Source organism: Anser cygnoides, chromosome 5, assembly GCF_040182565.1.
Source record: "Anser cygnoides isolate HZ-2024a breed goose chromosome 5, Taihu_goose_T2T_genome, whole genome shotgun sequence".
NCBI classification, from domain to species: domain Eukaryota; kingdom Metazoa; phylum Chordata; class Aves; order Anseriformes; family Anatidae; genus Anser; species Anser cygnoides.
Genome location: NC_089877.1, coordinates 20,896,216 through 20,915,739, shown reverse-complemented (window position 1 = coordinate 20,915,739; position 19,524 = coordinate 20,896,216). Strand labels below are relative to the sequence as shown.

The 19,524-nt window shown below is 40.5% G+C and overlaps 1 long non-coding RNA gene across 2 annotated transcripts in view; it reads right to left on the bottom strand.

The window, feature by feature from the left end:
- The window catches only part of LOC125182190 (uncharacterized), a 100,005-nt gene extending 80,960 nt beyond the window's left edge, over positions 1-19,045 (bottom strand). For both annotated transcript variants that reach the window (XR_007161368.2, XR_010831778.1), the window contains exon 1: positions 18,227-19,045. This is a non-coding gene — a long non-coding RNA (uncharacterized lncRNA). The remainder of the gene's footprint in view (positions 1-18,226) is intronic.
- Positions 19,046-19,524: the final 479 nt, after the last annotated feature.

Genomic DNA, 19,524 nt, shown 5'->3' with positions numbered 1-19,524 from the left:
CATCTAGGGAGCGCTGCTTTCCACATAACTGCTTCTCACCATATACTCAACTTCTATGCAGATGACTTACTTCTGTACATAACCAATCCATTCTTTTCTTGTCAGAAAACATTTTTATTTTACTCCAATCATTCTCACACCTCACTGGCTGCTTGGGCTAAAAATGAACTCAGTCTTTCCTTTCTCTGCTGGCAGTATTTCAAGTGGAAAAGTATTCCACTATCTCAGTAATTTGGTATATTCCTAGGGATTCTTCCAGCCCATTGCCATCTAGTAGAAACATCATGGATGGTGGTAAATAGAAGCTCCACCGACCTTCAAAATTTATCATTCCTCTTCCCAATACACTACCAATGTTTTTGCCATTCCTGCTAGACTTGAGAATTGCAGAAAGATTTATTGCCTTAGTGCTGTGCTACAGCTTCAAACATCTGAAAAGTAACTTTGCATTTTAGAAAAATGTGTTCCCTTCCCCTCCCTCTTTTTTTTTGAGTGATCTAAGTTCAGTGTTTTCATGATTTGTGTCCATAAAATAGAATTCTAACTTGACAGAAATTCTAGCTGCATAGAAGCTTATGGTAATCAAATTAAAAACATGCGCGCGCACACACACAAATAATAATAATAATAATAAAAAGCCACTACCTTTTGTATTTCTAAACCCACATCTTATTAGGTAGGATTTTTAACTAAAAAGTGACATATTTTGATTCTTCATATTGATTTATGCCTTGTTTAAAGACCACTGGAAAAAAAGAAAAAAGAATAATCAGAAATATGGTGCAGCTTTACCTTATGATCTAAGGCATTTTTCCTTTTTTTTTTTTTTTTTAACCACAACTACAAACACAAATTTCCACTTGGGATAAACACAAAATTTTTCTCAGTTAAATTACTGAATTTTTGGTATCATCAGGGTTTATGTTTACTTATGGCCACATCCATTACTTTTTTGAACTTTTTTGGTCAGTGGGAGAGATGAAACTTACCAACAAAACGTGAGCTGCCTCTTATGGCAAACAGGCATGTATATTGTACTCCTCTATCCCAACAGGATCAAAATAGTCCTAGGCTTTTCTACTTCTAAACCTCTTATCAGCATCAATCCATAGCTCATGTTTGATCTCCATTTTGCAGACTTCTTTCATCAGTGACTTCACTTACTAAACTAAAGCCTGCCAAACACAGTGTCGCTCATGCCATTCCTATGTTCTTATCGCTTTCATTAACACTTTGAACAAAGGGGAAAAGATGGGCAAAATCCAGCTGGTGACCAGTCACCATTGGTATTCCCCAGGGGTCGGTGCTGGGGTCCATCCTCTTTAATAGCTTTATTGATGATTTGGATGAGGGAATTGAGCGCACCCCCAGTAAGTTTGCAGATGACACAAAGTTGGGGGCAGTGTCGATCTGCTGGAGGGTAGGAAGGCCCTGCAGAGGGACCTGGGCAGGATGGGTCGATAGGCAGGGGCCAACGGGATGAGGTTCAACATGGCCAAGTGCCAGGTCCTGCACTTTGGCCACAACAACCCCATATAGTGCTACAGGCTTGGGGCAGAGTGGCTGGAAAGCTGTGCAGGGGGAAAGGATCTGGGGGTGCTGATTGATGCTCGCCTGAACATGGGCAGGTGGCCAAGAAGCTCAATGGTATCCTGGCTTGTGTCAGGACTAGTGCAGCCAGCAGGACCAGGGGGGTGATCATCCCCCTGTACTCGGCTCTGGTGAGGCCGCACCCCGAGTGCTGTGTTCAGCTTTGGGCCCCTCACTACAAGAAGGACACCGAGGCCCTGGAGCGTGTCCAGAGCAGGGCTGTGAAGCTGGTGAAGGGCCTGGAACACAAGTCCTGTGAGGAGCGGCTGAGGGCACTGGGGTTGTTTAGTCTGGAGAAGAGGAGGCTCAGGGCAGACCTCATTGCTCTCTGCAACTGCCTGAAAGGAAGCTGTGGGGAGCTGGGAGTCAGCCTCTTCTTGCACATAACCAGTGACAGGACTAGAGGGAACAGCCTCAAGTTCTGCCAGGGAAGGTTTAGGTTGGAAATTAGGAGACATTTCTTCTCAGAAAGAGCAGTCAGGCATTGGGACGGGTTGCCCAGCGAGGTGGTAGAATCACCGCCCCTGGGGGTGTTTGAGGAAAAGTTGGATGTGGTGCTTAGGGACATGGTTTAGTGGGTGACATTGGTAGTAGGGGGATGGTTGGACCAGATGATCCTGGAGGTCTTTTCCAGCCCTAATGATTCTGTGATTGCTGTGCTTTGGAAACAGGACAAATTCTTGTGCTCTCAAAGAAGGAAGATTTCCAGGCTCTCACTTCATTCAGCAGCCGCTACCCCTTGGAACCTCTGCTCACCCTCATGGGGCAACCACCTTGGTTGGTTTTGGAGACCTATTCTGATCCTGCTGGAAATTCTGCTGCTTCTAGTGCCATCCAGCAATGGGAGCTCTGTCAGGGAAGCTGAAATGCTCCCAGTCACAGAGTAGCAGGAGCAAAGGCTGCTTTACACCATCTGACCTTAAGACTTGGTAAGATGAGAGAGAATAGGAAGAGAACCTTGTTGCCTACTCAGCTCCTAACTGAAGAACATCCACAGATCTCAGCCATTAGAAAAAAAGCCACCATTATCCTGTGTCCTCCACAGGCAAAGGCATCACTTCCAGGTGTAAGATCTCTTTTTCTCTCACTACAAGAGTCTGTCTAAAGCAACTTGAGTCCTGGCTGTCACACTTATCAGGAAAGCATCTGCACCAAATGGCTTTATCAGAGCCTTCAGTTTGCCTAACCTGCTATTTTCCACATACACAGCAGCCTGCGCCAATTAAAATTACAGGAAGTCTCACAGCATATCACACTAGCTGCTTTTCAGGTCCAAACAGATCAGCTCCCCTCACACAGTATCACACCACTGTGTCCATGCAAAGCGTGATTTTGAAGGCATACTATACAGCTGACATGCTGACCTTTCCCTGAACACAGTACAGTGCTTTTCTCTCTCACCCTGCCCAGCTTAAAAATAAATCCTATAGAAGATGCAGTGAGTTTGGTGGGCTTTATTTCTATCACTCTTTTCATTCAAATCTCAGTGTGATAAAATAACTATACCTTTTCCCAGTTCTACATGCGGGCTTAGGTTGAGAAGCAGAGCTTCTGTTAAGCTCATTTATCCTATTCCTTCTCCTTTTGCTCAGAGGAGTTCTTAGTAGAATGTAGCTATTTGGAGGTCAAATCAATTATTGTAGTCTAGGATGCCATTTCTAGACTGGAAATGAGAGCACTTTCAGTTTAACAAGGCTTAATAGAGGTTGTTAAGGGTGTCTGACATTTTTTGACCTTTGCTCTTCCATCTCAGAGTTTGAATAGGTCTGATTTAATTAGACAAAATCAGTATAAGAATGAAAGCAAGTGCAAAGGCTCAGAAGAAAACAAGCATAGGGAAAAAAATAAAATCGCTACTTCAATAACTTCAAACTGCAGCCAAACAAATCATGGTTCACACTGATGAGGACACAGAGCCAAGAGGAGGACTTTAACTGGTTAGAAAGCATGAAGATCATGCTAGCACTATGGTTTTGAGAACATTGACAACCCTCACCACAAATTTACCTCCTGGAATTAAGGCTAAGCAAAATCTAAATGTGGATCCAGTCTATGCATTTATTTATTTATTCCCAAATATAGTCAGTCTTTGGAAGTGTCCATACAGTAGCACAAAAGTTTTTTCTCTGCTTGGCCATCTCCTCTGCCTGTGCTTGGGGATTGTTTTCCCTCTGAAGGGGTAAGCATTTCCTTTGAGGGGAAGAAAGGACAGAAATCCAAATAGTCAGAAGTTCCCAGACTAGCAGAAAGCCTTGGGGTCCAACACACGATCTCTCTGTTTGGCTAGGAGACAGAAAGACAGGCACTGACATCAGGTTAAGATGCATTTCAGAAGTTCATGATTCGTGTAACTCCCTGAGTAACTGACTGAGTGTCAGCTGGGGTGGAGGGGTTCAAAAACCATGTTATTTTCTTACTGTTCCTTATTGGAGTGTTAAGTGGGTAGTTTACTCCCAAATGTCACATTTAGCTCCCGCATAGAACTGGTGCACTCTGTCATGACCCTAACTTTTATTATTTTCACCTGCCCTTCTTCCACACATTATTGCTACTTCTATTGTCTCATGTCCTAAAAATAAAGGGACTCTGAAATAAAAAATAAAAAATAAATCCTTTCTCTGCACCTCTGGAAATATATATATATCACAAATAGAGCTTCCAAAGTTTTATAATGTCAAAGCTATGATAGGAAAATTATACTGTATTCCAGGTCTAGGTTATTCGAACAAACGTAAACAAGACTTTGCAACTGGTAAAATCAACACAGCAGCAGCCCACATTCTACCATTAAATAGCTTATTTATCTGTATTACTGTCAATACATTCTTAGTCAGAACAACGTCCATTCTGTAATATTAAGGTCAATATCTTGGGAAAGAAAAATAAATGATAGAGGACTCAGTTCTAATATTATTTTCAACTGCTTTCTGGAAATCATTACATCATTTTGGGCTGTAGGCTTGAATTGTCTAACCTAATGACAGTCCTGTCTCTCAGACCTAAGCTGTAGGTGTACTCACATAACATGAATCATTCAGAATATATTGCAGCAAAGTTGTGCAGGTGGGGACAGATGCACATACAAACCCACATTGTAACTGGAGGCAAAAGAAAATAAACAAGGAACTGGTAATACCGAAAAAAAAAAAACAAAATGTGTATTAGAAAATGTGAATTTCAGTTTGGTGAAGAGGCAGGTCTTTTGGAATGAGCAGAATACAGCACACAGCATGAGTCGGTGCATCAGACACTTCATAACGTTTTCACAAGATTCTTCCTCACAGATGCCCAGGACAAAAGTCAAACTGCAGGCTGTCAGTGACAGTTGTAATGAGATGTCTAACGCACAGATGAGGGAAATAAGAGTGAAAAATAAACAGAGGAGCTTGGCAACAGATCATATATTTGTAAGCCAAATAATAGTCTTTGAGCCACTAACAAAAAAATGAGGAGTTTGTATTGGGCAAGGGCTCTGCAACCCTTAGTGTGGTTAAACTAAAAGAAAATTCAGGCACCTTTTGCATGGTTTTGTGCCAAGAACCAAAAATACCTGCAGCTCTTTTTTTATGAAGCCATATATAGGCCTGAATTATTCCAGTGGGATGACAATTCAGTCCACATTTTTTGAAAGAAAGTAAAATAGGGACTTGGCCTTGATGTCTGCCAGGAACAAAACTGAGTTTTAGGCAGATTCTTCCTTACCTCTTCTGAAGAAACATCAAGGTTTTGCTGCCAGCAAATTACAGCTCAGGGACCTGGGACTTTGTTTGGCCCACACAGAAGAAGTGCACTAAAGCTACTGAAACCAAATATTTGTTTTTTACAACATTCATAGGAAGCTGGGACTCTTCAAAGGAAGCATAGATCTCAGATGTATCTCCAGCACTATTTGAAAATTCAGCATTGCTCAATACCAACAATTGCTGAGTATTCAGTTTGATATGCTAAAGAATTAATTATCATCCATGACTAACTCCTGAAACCCCATGCCTGAGACCAAGTTTCTCCTGTGGCTTTTTTGATGCTTTGTCTGAATATTTTCACTGTTTTCCTATTGTAGCAATGAATACAATACTAATATTTTGATTTCCCGAGACACTGCATCAGAGCCATACAGTAAATACAGACCTTAATTCAGATTTATTCTCATGGGTCTCAAGAGAGAAGGTTTTCAGTTCAGGGGGATTTGACAGTCCAGCAGGAATACCTAATAGAAATTTTGGTTTAATAGCTTCCATAGCTCTAAGGCATCCTGCAGTAGTTTATTTGTATTTACCACAAGCTCACTCATTAGCCAAACCCTCTGGCCATCAACCAAATTATTCCGCGCTCTTGGGAAATATGGACATTCACTTCCATTTAATCTTTAGATGGAAATTAATGAACTCATTTCAGCAACGGAACTCTTAAACCACTGCTTATTTCTTCCAGAAGCGCCAAAATACAAGTATTGAAACATGAAATAATCTGAAATTTGTGATGTTATGTCCCTCCTAGAGCAAAGGAGCAAAGTAGGGCCTGCTTCTCTGTGTCTCAGGAAGGCCTCAGGGAAGAATGACAGACTCACAGAATGGCTGAGTCTGGCATGGACCTCTGGGGGTCATATGGTCCAGCCCCTTGCTCAAGCACAGCCACCTATGGCAGCTTGCCCAGGACCATATCCACATGGCTTTTGAGTATCTCCAAAAGGTGGGAGATTCTACCACATCTCTGGCCAACCTGTGCCAGCGCTCAGTCATCCTCACAGTAAAGACATGTTTCCTGATGTTCAGACAGACCCTCCAGTCTTCCAGTTTGTGCCCAGTGCCTCTTGTCCTGTCAGTGGCCACCACTGAAAAGAGCCTGGCTCCATCCATTGAACCCTCCCTTTGGATACGTACATATATTAATGAGATCCCCCTCGAGCTTTCTTATCTCTAGGCTGAACAGTCCCAGCTCTCTCAGCCAGATCACACGTTTTCATGTTCTGAATCCTCCCGAGAATCAGTCACACAGAACACAAGTGGAAGATCAAAATAGTAAACTTTAAAATTAAAAGAAAACTTCACCTTCAGGCCATAATCTGCTCCTTTTAGCCATGCACACACTATCTATACCCATATAACAGTGGCTCTTAAAGAAAAAAGTCCTTTCCCAAACTTCCTGCAATGGTTTATACTCCTAAGAAACTATAGAATTAGAACTCAGTATTTTGAAAATATTATTTCATGGCTTGACCAGAGAGTCATCTAGCATCCCTAGATCTGCAAGCCAGTCATTTTGACAACTGAAGTGTTTCTGTCCTCTTGAGGTAGGCAGTATCTCCAGCTGGAGATTCGCCCTCTGGACTTCTAGTTTACACACAGAAAGTACCAAAATACTGACTGCTGGGACCTCCAGGCACAACGTTGGAAGAAAAAAAATGCAACAAAAACATTTTGTATCCTGAGAGATACCATAAATTGGCTTTTAAGCCACTTAATGCTATTTGTGATTATATCATAAATGGGTAAAATAATTATACCATCCTTTCTGCTACTGCAGGATTTAGCCCTTTGGCATATTTATGCATACAAGCTGTGTCCAAGATAGCCAGCAAGCAACTGGCAGACAAAGATGATATCTTGTACATAATTAAGTTAATTATGTATATGTACAGAACTCTAATGATGTCACTTCTTTTCCTACATGCCTGTGCTTTCTCAATCTAGATGAACATTTTATACTGGTGTTACCCTTACCAAAAGCTATTCAACTCACCTGGAGTCACACCTAATCTTGATTTCGTTCTCACCCTTCCTGAGAAACAAGATTTCCTCCTTCGAGCTTCACAAATAGCAACTGTAGGCCAACTTTGCAACACCCACCAACGCAGCATCAAAGGAGATAAGCGTCTGTTGAAATATTTACAACTCAACTTCCATGCCACAACACAAGACCAATTTTTAAGAAACTTCCTTCTTCTATGTGAGTAAGATAAACACCTATTTGATGGAAAACATATCTAAGCTTTTCTGTGAGGTATGAAATGGGAGTGTGAATGATTCAGAACTAACTCTAACTTTAGGGCTGTAACAAAGGCAATGATAAGAATACAGAGCTGACAATTCCAGTCAGTGAACTCCATCTCTTGATAGAAACTTCACCAACAGGCTAATGGCTGATTTATCTAGAGGGCTAAATTTGCTAGGACTTCAAAAACAAGGTCTCAGGCATCCCTGCAGAGAAAGCAGAGAGAAATTTGTACCAACTCCATTCATACTACAGACAAAATGCACCAGTTCCTAAGCATGTTGCTCTGGGACCTTTCAGTAACCCTTAAGTAAATGTCTACTTATTTATTAAACTACTGCAGGAAAGCTTTGCAATCTGGTACAGACAAGAATTAAAGAACTAGAGAGTCAGGACTTGCTGAGACTGGTATGAAATAGACCAGCATGAAAGACCTGCTTGGGAGACTTGTACAGGTATTCTGCTGGAAGAATTTTGAAGGCAGATTTAGTGAGGTGAAGAGGGTATGTCAGCCAGCATATTACATGCAGAGTGCCTGTGTTTGTCTTGAAAACACCCCATCATCCCTCACGTCGCCATCAACACTGCAGCTACATCCAGATTCTCCTGATACTGGGTTCCAGATGATCATCTATGTTGACAGTTTTGCTTAGTGTCAGCTTAAGGCCACGAATACACCCCTCAGCTCAGATGTTGTGGATATGGCCCACAGTGCGTTAAGCAAGTAAGGCCTATATACCTTCAAAACGTTGAGTATGAGCTTAGGTGTCTTTGGCACAAAAAAGCAATATTCCAGTCAGCTTCCCCTTCAGCAGAAGGCACAGAATCCTTTGCTGTACTGTACCAGCTTCAGAAACAGTTTTATAAAGTAAAGCCAGGACTAACAGCATGAATAATTGCTATTTCCAGTTACTTTTCACTTTTCTGTGCTGAGTATATCTAGCTAAACTAGTACACTACACTTCTCTGAGAGAAGAACAGAATAATTTTCACCCACTGGAATGACTGAAAAGGGTAAGATGCAAGTCAAGATAATCTGAAACCTCATAAAAATTGCCCAGAAGCATATACTCATTTGCACACCCTTATGCTTCTTTTGCCTCTCCTCCTTTGGCACTCACAAGCACATGCACTCACCATTTAAGCCATCAGGTTTACTCTATTTTCTTTGCTGCTAAATAAGCATTGCTTAGGAAAAAGTAATTTTGGTGTCTTGCTAGACTTATGCATCCACCCTAGAAAAATAATTATATCAAAACAAATCAAATTCCCTAATGAGAACAAGGCTACCTACCTGGGATGAGAACCGAGTTTTTAAATACAGTAATTTTATCAGCGATGGAAGAAATCAGAGTGATGCACTCTTTTATATTTAAAAAAAAAAAAAAGTAAAAAGTAGTCATTGTATTGGTCAGACTAAACCAGAGTTCTAGTACAGCTTTCAGAAGTGCCTTAGGCAAACTTCAATGTGTTTTAGTGACAAAAAGTTTTAAATTTAGCTTGGGTATCACAGAAAGGTACAGCTTCCTAGTGACAACAAGTAATTCCACAGTAGATATCAATCCCTATGTTTAAGGCTCAGAATATATCTGACTACTGAATGGAGAAGAGACAGCCAGGTATTTGCATCAGGCAAGGAAACAGTAGAGATCATATAATACTTATACAGTGTTTAACAAACAGAACATTAACATTTGCAAAATAGTATGGTCATATATCATCTTGTTAATGTGTGCAGAAAAATGGGCTGCTGCTCTTCAGACATCTGGTATGCCTCAAGACAGCCATGAAAATTGTAAAGGTCCTAGTGGAATGAGATAACAACCCGAGTAGAAAGAGGATACTACTTATACATAAAAGAGATTTCAAAAGTCTCTATATGGAAGCTACTTACCTTTCATTCTGTACAGTTGTCGGGAAGCCTTTGGCATATCTAGTTAGAAAGGGGCCTGGACAATATCTGAGGAAAAGAGCTGCTTGATTTTATGAGAGTAAATGCAGTGAAGAAGGTATAAGAAAGGTGGTGGGGAAAGGAGGGGTGTGTGTGTGTCAAAAAAACAAGGATTGACAACTCAGATCACCTTATATAAAAATTAGTGCATGATATCACTGGAACCTTGTCCAAGAAAGCAACTCAATGCCGGCCTCAGAGATGCCTTCTCATATGGAGCAGCTACCATTTTAGAGCTTTTCAGAGCAGGACCCTGAGGCAGAAAAAAGAAAAACAAGGTAAGGAAAGAGACTGCAGCTCCATGAGAAAGGAGATGAAAGTTAGAAAAGCACTTTTAGAAGTGGCAAAACTGAGTACCATCTCAGAAATGGGATCAGGAAACTAAATCGCTTGAGGAGAGCCTTCCTGAAGGTTCCTCTTGATGCTGCTGAGTCCTCTTGTTGAAGGATTTCCAGATAAGGCATTTTGCTTTTATTCCTCTCAGTAAAGCATTAATTGAGAGGTATGATGTTGAGGCAATGAGACGGTGTACGTGGGCTTATTAGCATCCATGATAATCACACATAAGGGCAATTTTTGAAGCCCAGTTTCAACAGTTCTGCACTATAAAAAGCTGATAGAGAACCTTAGAGTCCAAATAACAGAAGCAAAAAAATCCCCTCGGGGATAAGGAAGAAAAGAGATCAAGATAATGAGTACTTATCATCTAGAGAATTGTTTATGCTAAGCCATTTATGCTACAAATCTTGATTAAGCATTTCAAGAAAAAGCAGCAGAGGGAACTCATTCTCAGCCATGGACTGCACAAGTGAGCAGAGGAGGGTTTAGGTCAGCCCCCCTTCCTCCATCAGGTGAGAAGGGAGATTGGAGGAGATATGGTGCAGATGCAGTGTAAACAAGTACTTTGGATTAGGCACAGAACTGTGCAATCACTCAGGGTGATTTATTTGCTGAGAAACACGGGAGGTGCAAGAGTTCAAGTCCCTTAAGCATGGGTGATGCATGCACAGAAGCTTGTAGAAGCTTTACTTTTTGTGCCTCAAAATTGTTCCTAGCATTTACTACTCTGCTGAAAGAATACTACTGGGTTTCCAGAATAGAGCTACTATTGCAGAGTAAGAAGGAATCCTTTCTTCATTGAGAGAAGTTCATACAATGCCATTCCCTTACAGATAATTTAAGAATCCCACAGATGGTCCAAAATATTTTTATTGCACATTCCCTAACTAGATTGTTTCAGTGCTTCTACCACAGCTCTTCTTTGGGCCCTCTTCTTCACAGTGCTGAACAGTTCTGTTTTCTGATGTATAATGTGTCCACAACTTGATAAAGTGAGAGGTATAAGTTTAAATAACACTTTCGGAAGTTAATAAAAACGTTTCAAGTAAGGGGCAAGAATCTAATTAAATGCATTTCCCAGAGGTAAGCATTTCTAAATATTTATTTCCTTAAAACATCAGACAGCTTTGTATGACTTGTGACAGTAGTATATACAGGAAATATGATGTTAAGGAAATACTGCATGGGTAATTAAAGAAATATTATAGATGTTCACCTCACTGGAGAAGGAGGATGAAGACTTGACTGGAGGAAGCAAGGAAGGCTGATTCTCCACACAGAAGAGAGCATCCAGTCCAGACAGCCAATTGTTGAGAACACACACACACACAAAAAAAAAAAAAAAAAAAAACACACACACACACCACGGATGTTAACAAGGACTTGGATTTTCCAGTGAAGCAGTTACAGCAGGGGCTGCCCAGTACAAGGGTCCCATACCACAGAGCAGAACCTCTCCCTGCTGACCTCAGGCAACCCCAGAGAAGGAAAAGCCATATCAGTCCCTCTCCTAAGCTAATCCTTTGATTTCTTCCAAAGACTTATCTAAAAAGGACAATTAATGCTAATTGCAGGGTTTGATTTTTGAAATGAAGTGCACAAGCCTCTATCTCTACAAAACTGGCCCCTATTAAATGCTAAAATAGAGAAATGAAAGACTTCAAATTTTATTACCCATCCTGAGCCATTAAATACATCTTACAAGTTGTTTTTAGAATTGTTTTTAAGTATTGTTTCAAATTATTTTTAAAACAGCAGTGCTCTAATGCTTCTGAGCCAGACCATGGCTCTGAACGTCTATCAGGGTTCTTAAAGACAAGCAGAAAAAAATGCAAGAGAAATACACTGCTCACTTTGAGAAGACATGCATTTATAAAATGTGTTGGATTGCTCTAAGCCAGTGATCAAAACATGAAGTATGATCATTCTCTCTTTAAAAGAAGTCTCAAAGTAGAATCAATTGCTTTTATTTGTACGACATTTTCAAATACAGCATTTTATTTACTTATTCTAATCCTATACCACACCTTCATTCCCTTTTTACTTATACAACATTCATAAACATTTTGCCTCATTCTCTGGCAGCATATTTTCCATTTCCTCCTTTCTGATGGGTGTCTCATGTGTTAATCTTTATTATGCACTGTGCAACACCTCTAGCCTCAGCTATAGCCTCCTGGGGCCACCCAGGGCTAGGCTTTGGTATATCCTGGCCATAGACTAAGTGTTCCTGCAGGTAGCAACAGTGGGTATATAAGTATTGCTATTCCTACTACTAATTATTTGCATTGTGGTAGCTTCCAGATACCTCAGTCACGCAGAAGCATCCTACTGTGGTAAACACTGAGGACACATGATGAAGAGATGCTCCTTAGTCAAAAAAGTCTGTGGTGTAAGATTGCAATGGGAGTAAGAGTCATGCTTAAATAAGCCAGGATCCACAGACTTGCCCTCAGTCAAAGATACAAGAAAAGTGCAATATGTGGTACTATATAGAGTTGGAAGAGTTGGGGGGGGGGGGGGGGGGGGGGGGGGGGGCGCGGGGGAAATCCACTCAATAAAAGTTGTGCTGCAACAAGAAGTTTTTCAAGTCCACTATAGGAGAGAGAGAAGAAGAAAAAAATAATAACAAAAAGCCTGCTCTGAATTTATTACAATACTTTGATTCAGTCTCTTGCCCTAAAAAAAGAATAACCTAATAACCTGTTGATTGGACCTTTCTGTGGACAGTTTGTTTCCAATAGTCCAAGCTCCATTTAAACTAAACACATTACCTAAATTGCATACTAGGAAAAACAGCGGCTGATGTCGATGGAATTAAACTGAAGTAGTACTGGATTAAATGATACCAGAAGCAGATCCATGAATTACACTGCATTTTCTTTTGTCACACATTCCTCAAATGATTCTGTCCACTGGCTGCCAATGCCAAACCTGGCATTTGAGAGCCATGGATCCAACAGAAATGAGTCAATAGCCCTGAGGCTGCCCAAAACAAGGTGGGGCCAGATCCTGATGTGGTTATGCATCTTAGCTGGACATGGAGACTCAGACATCCCTTCATACATAGCATCTCTTCTTTTGGAAAATAATCAGGGAAAACAGACAAAACATTTCTTTACACATTTTTCCCCTCATCATAACCATTTCAGGTGGTACTTGAGCATACAGCCCTTTGTCATTCTTCCCTTTTTAATACTGAATGTTGACCATAAGAAAAAAAGCAAGCAGTTTTAATGACTGACACCTGAGCATTTTACATGTTCTGAGCTGAGGGGTGTGATCATGTTTATGCATTTTCATGAGTCACTTCCAAATACTGTGAGAGCAAACAGGGATTTTTCCCGTCACTCAGAACAGCAAGGAATGCAATGGACAATACTGCTTCAGTGATAAAAGAAAGCCTTTCAGCTTCAGCTGAATTCCATTCATTTCTGAAGGCATGATTCTTGGGAACCTCTCTTTGTACAACAATCTCATTTACAAGGTTTCCTCAATAATATTAATTTCTGGGTTTGCACAGGCATTCAGGCTCAAAAGCAAACTTATTCTGTTCTTAATGTGGTCCTCATTTTTCTCCTCCCCACAAGCTCTTGAGCACATCCCTAAATATCCACATTTACACCCAGTTCCTTGGCTGGCCTTTCACAGCTTTTGCACTTACACCAAGTGAAGGCAACACAGATGGAAAACTTGACTGCTGATTTGAGAACATGTTCACACCAGCACCTTTATGTGACAAGAGGGACAAAAGCCAACATTAAAAAAATGACTGGTCCATTTCAGTTATCGGAATGCTTCCATAGCCTCTTGACTACCTCCCGTACTTTCCTGTAGATGAAATTCATTCCTCTCCCTAACCCTGGCAACTGCCTTGCCTCCTTCATCTTGCATAAGTTCAGATCGCCTTGAGCTGCTTCTGTTTTGCAGCTTTCCTGCAAGAGTACACATTAATCACGGAGACAGCAAGGGTCAGATTTGTACCTTTTTCCCACCCCCAAGAAAGTAGTTTGCTTTTCAGATTTTTACTCACAGCTGCAAGAGGCCAACCTAATCCTGCTTTTCATCTCAGTTCTCTAAATGCATGCAAAAAACCAAAAGTCTATTACTGGCATTTTTGTATAGTCCAGTCTTCTGCGTGACACTCACCACTGCACACATTCTGTTTCTTTTCTGTTTTCTTTTTCCCCATGCTGTACACCTGATCCTTGACCAGATCATTTCTCCAACATTATAAAACCTTTATATGTAATGTATCTAGTCCTTTCAAATCAATCTTTAATCATGCCCAAAGGGTCACTAATGCTATATTTTTAAATGTTACTTCTTCTCTGCTATCTATTTTATTATTATCAAGTTTCGGAAGCCAGTCCATGAACTTAGATAACTTTGTTACTCCCCAACATGATTAATGAGGTGATCTTAAATACCGATAGCTCAACACCAACATTTTGAAAAATTGTTTATGTTACAGAGCAACAAAGCAATTTGTAATCTCCACAGAAAGAAACTCCAAAATGGGCTCCATCCAGAGGAGATGTTTCCTCCAGTTAGGTCTTTGTTTATCCTGACGATGACAAAAGCAGACCCTTCACTCAAAGTTGCATGCTGTAGACTTCCGACATGGAGTGCTTTATGTCCACTGGTTTCAGTAAATAAACACAGAATATTTTCCTATGAAGTGAAGATGATCTTTGGATTTGGCTTCTGTATTTATAAAATAAGCTTCCAAATGAAGCAATTTTCCTGGAAGAGTTCAAGACGCTGGACTGTTCCTTTTCTAAACATAGTGAGATACCATACAAGTCAAAGCTGGTTTATTAATAGGTTGTACATGAAGCCAAAAACAAGTTGATTGCATTGAAGTCTGCTTTTAACAGCTACCATCCTAATAGTGACAGCATACTGTACAACACTGAGTCATATTTCCTCCTCCAGCTATTCATATTTTTACAAAATATATAGGCAAATTTCTTCATACAAAGAGGGAATTAACCTGGAACTTCACCTGTCCAATGTTATAAAAGAATAGAGTCAGCAGGTCTAAAAAGCAAGGGTTAAGAGTGTTTAATAGCTTCATTTTCTGTTTTGTGTTGCAGTTTCTTTGCTTGCATCCTTCCAGGTCAGGCTATGACCAGAAATAGAAACTCACATACCATAAAGATTGGATATTTACAGCAATTCCAACTATATCAAAAGCAGCAAGCACCATAACTACAGTGAGAGACTCCCTTGTGAGCATCTCAGCTCAAAGACCTCGGGCAGTTCACATAAGGTTTACCAAAGCCTCTGGATATGAATTTTTATGCCTCCATGATGGTGCACTGTCAAATATATACGTGACCCTAAGTTGTTCAGCAGTCATTTCCCATCCTTTCTGCTGGGAGAAGTTACACAGACAGTCCAGTTTCATGATGCCAACCCACAGTTCCCCAGGAGCTTCCCAGGAGAAACTATGCCTCTCCAATCTGGCACCCAAGACAGACTAACCTTTATCCTTGCCCAAGGATTTGGTGGACAACAGTGCCAGGATGCCTGAACAGTCAAATTGCAGTCAAATTTGCAAAGAACTTGCAAATTTCCAAGTTCTTTGGCATTCAATGCTTCCCTTTTGTGAACAGCTATGGTACCTGTCCCACCTAGCTGCCTCATCTCTTCCCCTCTCCCCAACACTGCTACCCTCAAACAGCCTTGTTAGATAAGAAAGCTGGGAAACAGATAGAAGGAATTGGACCTAGATCTACAAAGGGAATTAAGGTTTCTCAAGAGTTTCTCAAGAGTTTTGCATGTTTCTATGAAACTCTAAGTAAATTTCTCAGATATCAACGTTTATGCATGCAAACTTCTGTAGAAGAAGGAATTTGCATGCCTCCTTTTACTCCTCCCAGCACAGATACTGCAGGAAAGTCCCAGCAATCAAAGAAAGGAAATACAGTATATACATGCTGGTCTTCAGTGTCCAGACTGTGTTTTGGGAAGAAAGAAATCCTTATTAGAATATGTACATTTATTCCCATTAAGAGCAATAGCATTTTCCAAATTTGAAACGTCTGTTTATTAAAGATCGTACAAGCTCACCAGAGGAGAAATGGATGAGAGGTGAAGTGAATGGGAGTTTAGTGATGTTCATTGTCCTAATTACAGTGAATAATGTTTTGGCAGAGTGAATAGAGTTCTGATTGTTCCAGGAACTTCTAACAATCAACAGACTATTATCCCACTTAGTCATACCAAAGACCTGATCTTCCAGTCCAGCAAAGCACGTAGGATGGGCTTAACTTTAAACACTTGAACAGTCTAATTGACTTGTTTGGCATGACTGCGGTGCTGAGGAATGAAGCTGAGACTTGGGTGCAGGTGCTCCTGCTAAAAGGTTTCCCAATCTCCTGCATACTGAAAACACTCCAACCTACATTTCTTTTTCCCCAGGCCTCTGTGGTATACTCCCTGCTGCACATTTAGCTGAGCTATGGGCCTGTGGGAACACTCACTATCAGGGTTAATTTGAAGAAGAGGGAGGCAGCTCCAATTGTCAGCAGCATGTAAGAAAACAGACACCCAGAGAAGGTTATGGAGGACTCCCAGCACTTTGGTTCTAAGGGCCTGCCCGTCATTTGTTAATACTTTTCAACCTCCAAGATTTCTATCGATAACCTGGCTATTTAGCAGTCAGTTACCTTTCCATGTCTACATTTGCATGGAGGGATGTGACTGCAGTCACAAGCATCATCTCCAGGTGGCAATAATGCAGCTCACTCAATGCAAGCCCTCAGCTGCAAGTCACCAGTAAACATCAACCACTGCAGACCAGGCTGTCCTTACGTGACTCCCCCTCAAGTGCTGTAGTCAGCCACATTTCCTTGAACAGAGCTGGTGGGGCACCCTGCCACTCATGGGACTAGTACATCTTCATTTGAAATTTCACAATTTACTTATGGTTACTTGCCCAAGAGCACAGTGGAGCAATGAGCCACAAGAACCCATCACTTAGGAATGGTCGGAGAAGGTTGGGAGACGTAGAACACTGACTTTATTTGCAGTATTCATAAAGCTGATAGATAGATGAAAGTAGACTCATGAGGTTCACCCCCACTTTTGCTCGCACTGAAAACCTGTAGCCAAATGCAAGCTTCATGAAAGGGTAGAAAAATTTTTAAAATTTCCACGTCTTCACAAAAAAAGTTCCCTTCCCCTTCTCATAAATTCCTTCAATTGATGGGTCTTTTAGGGCAGAGAAAGCTAACAAGGAATAAACCTAGAATTGGAAATCAAATAATCCTATTTAATTTTATAGCTGTTGACACAACTTGTTACATGTGTTTCCTACCAGAATAAATGAAATCACAGTCATCTGATTTCCAAATTACCATATCTATTGTTTCAGAAATACAGGGTGTAAATAATTGCAGTGCAATCGCCTATGTCTGGACCTCTCTCATCCGGAACCGTTATCAGGATTAGCATAAATTACAGTGCCATCTAATAATGAAATCACTGAACACTGATTGTGCCAACTATTTAAACCTGTAATTATTGCTCATTAGAAACGTGTTTCATGTTATTTGCCCCTTACAGGCCCAAAGTTGTTGTTTAAAGGCTCCTGCAAAGAATTCTACAGAGAAGAGCATAGAAAATTTTTAGATGATAGGCATAAATTTCACCTGCAAAGTCCATCTGCATGTAAGAAACGTGCTCTGGACACCATTCATTCACCCCTGAAATATGTTTGTATCTGCTCCCAGAAAGAAGTTGCCATAGGTGAGAACAGGAAACCTCCAATATAATTCAGATATGTACTAACAGTATGTGGTTTTCTACATAAGTGGACAGTGATTAGCTCACAGCATTCATTATTGTAGTACAATTAGTCATCATGCAGCTGACAGACTCCAAAGGAAATAAGCTCCTGACCTAGCCAGAAGGAAGGCTCTCAGCAGATCTTATCATAGCTGGATAAGACTCAGGTGGGGTAAGCAGCTACCCACATCAAAGGCAGTAAAGGACAGATGCCAGAAGCAAAATAAAAATAACTATCACCTTTGCATGCTCCTCTGTTAAGGATTTGCCAAAGACAGTTGTTTAGAATTCATCTAAACCTCTGTAGATCAAGTTCTTTAAAAGATGAGCTGGCTAAAACGGGACTCAAATAAGCGCTCTCTAGGTCTAATAGATACTTTAATCATTTTTCCTTAACAGAAGGAAAGTGATTCATCTTGTGTCATCTTCCTCCTACCACATACGCAAAAACTTTTGCTGCAGAGTGGGGAAAAAAAGTAGTTTCTACCACTTCAAAAAGCAAGAAAGACAGAAAAGTAAAAGAGGGAAGACTAATACATAACATTTGGAAAGACTCACCTTGATGTAGAGATTGCAGCTGATATCCATCAGCCTATCCATTTCCCTGATAGGTTCTTCCAATAGTTGATTCAAATCAGAGTTTAAATTTTCATTCCTGTGACGAGGGGGTTCAGCAAACAGACACAGAAGCAACCCAACTGCTAAAGCACACATTCCCCCAAAGAGACATGGGTCCTAAATACAGCTGCAGATACTGTTAAAGCTAGCATACTCTCAGAAATTTATCTTATATTAACGCTTCACAAAGTTGTAATAATCAATTCATCGCACCCCCCCCCCCCAGCTGCCAAAGACTCAAAGTCTGTCCTTTCTCCAACCAAGAGGTCTTTATATTACTTACCATAGCTCCTGGGGCAGGGAGATTCTCTGGCCTCCTGATAATGGAGTGATCCTGCCCAGCTGTCAGCAATTTGCACCACTACATATTTCTGTGATAATGTTCTGACGCAAGGTCAGCAAACCTAATCACTGTATGGGGTGTTTAACTAATTGGTTCTTTACCATTTAATTTCTATCGGCTGTAAGGTATTACAAAACCTTACCAGAGATTGCAATTTGACAGGAGTTAACTATAAAGTAATTGTTGACACTAGGTTCAGGTGAAAAATAAAGAATGAAACTTTATCCTTAAGTGATATGAAAGCAGTTCTTTTTGCATCCCAAAACCAAGCAGGTTCTAAAATAATAAAAAAAAATATTAAAAAAAATCTCTTAAATGGGTGGGAAATCATGCATTCAGAAAACCAGCCACAACTGTTCTGTTAGAAGTTTACAAATAAAGTTAAATAAACAAGGCAAAGCTAATACAAGCCTCTTTGTCCCATTACGCTACCTGCAGGCATTTACCCTCTGACAAAGCTTTGCACGCCTGAATATTGCCTTGCTTATGATTGTAGTCTATGGTATTACTACTACAAGTACTACGATACTTCCACGTATTTGGAATTTGGCATCTGATGGAAGTAATATGTTAACTTGAAGTAAAAAAAAATGTATTGGAAAGTTCTGATGTATGACTGTTAGCTCAAGATATCTGCATCAGTAAGCTATCGTGAATATTTTTACAGAATTGTTAGTTAACAGAACAACTCCCCCAAAGAGCCATGCTTGGACGATCTTGTCTGTATCTTCAAATGATATAGATAGAGCCCAAGCATATGTCCATTTCTATCACTAAATAATCTTCAGTAGTTTGCTGGGCACTAAGATGATGTCATTTGGCCTTTCCCTCCAACTGTTAGGCTTTGCCAGATCTTGCAGGTTTATTACTTAAGTTTCTGGAGTGGAAAACAAAC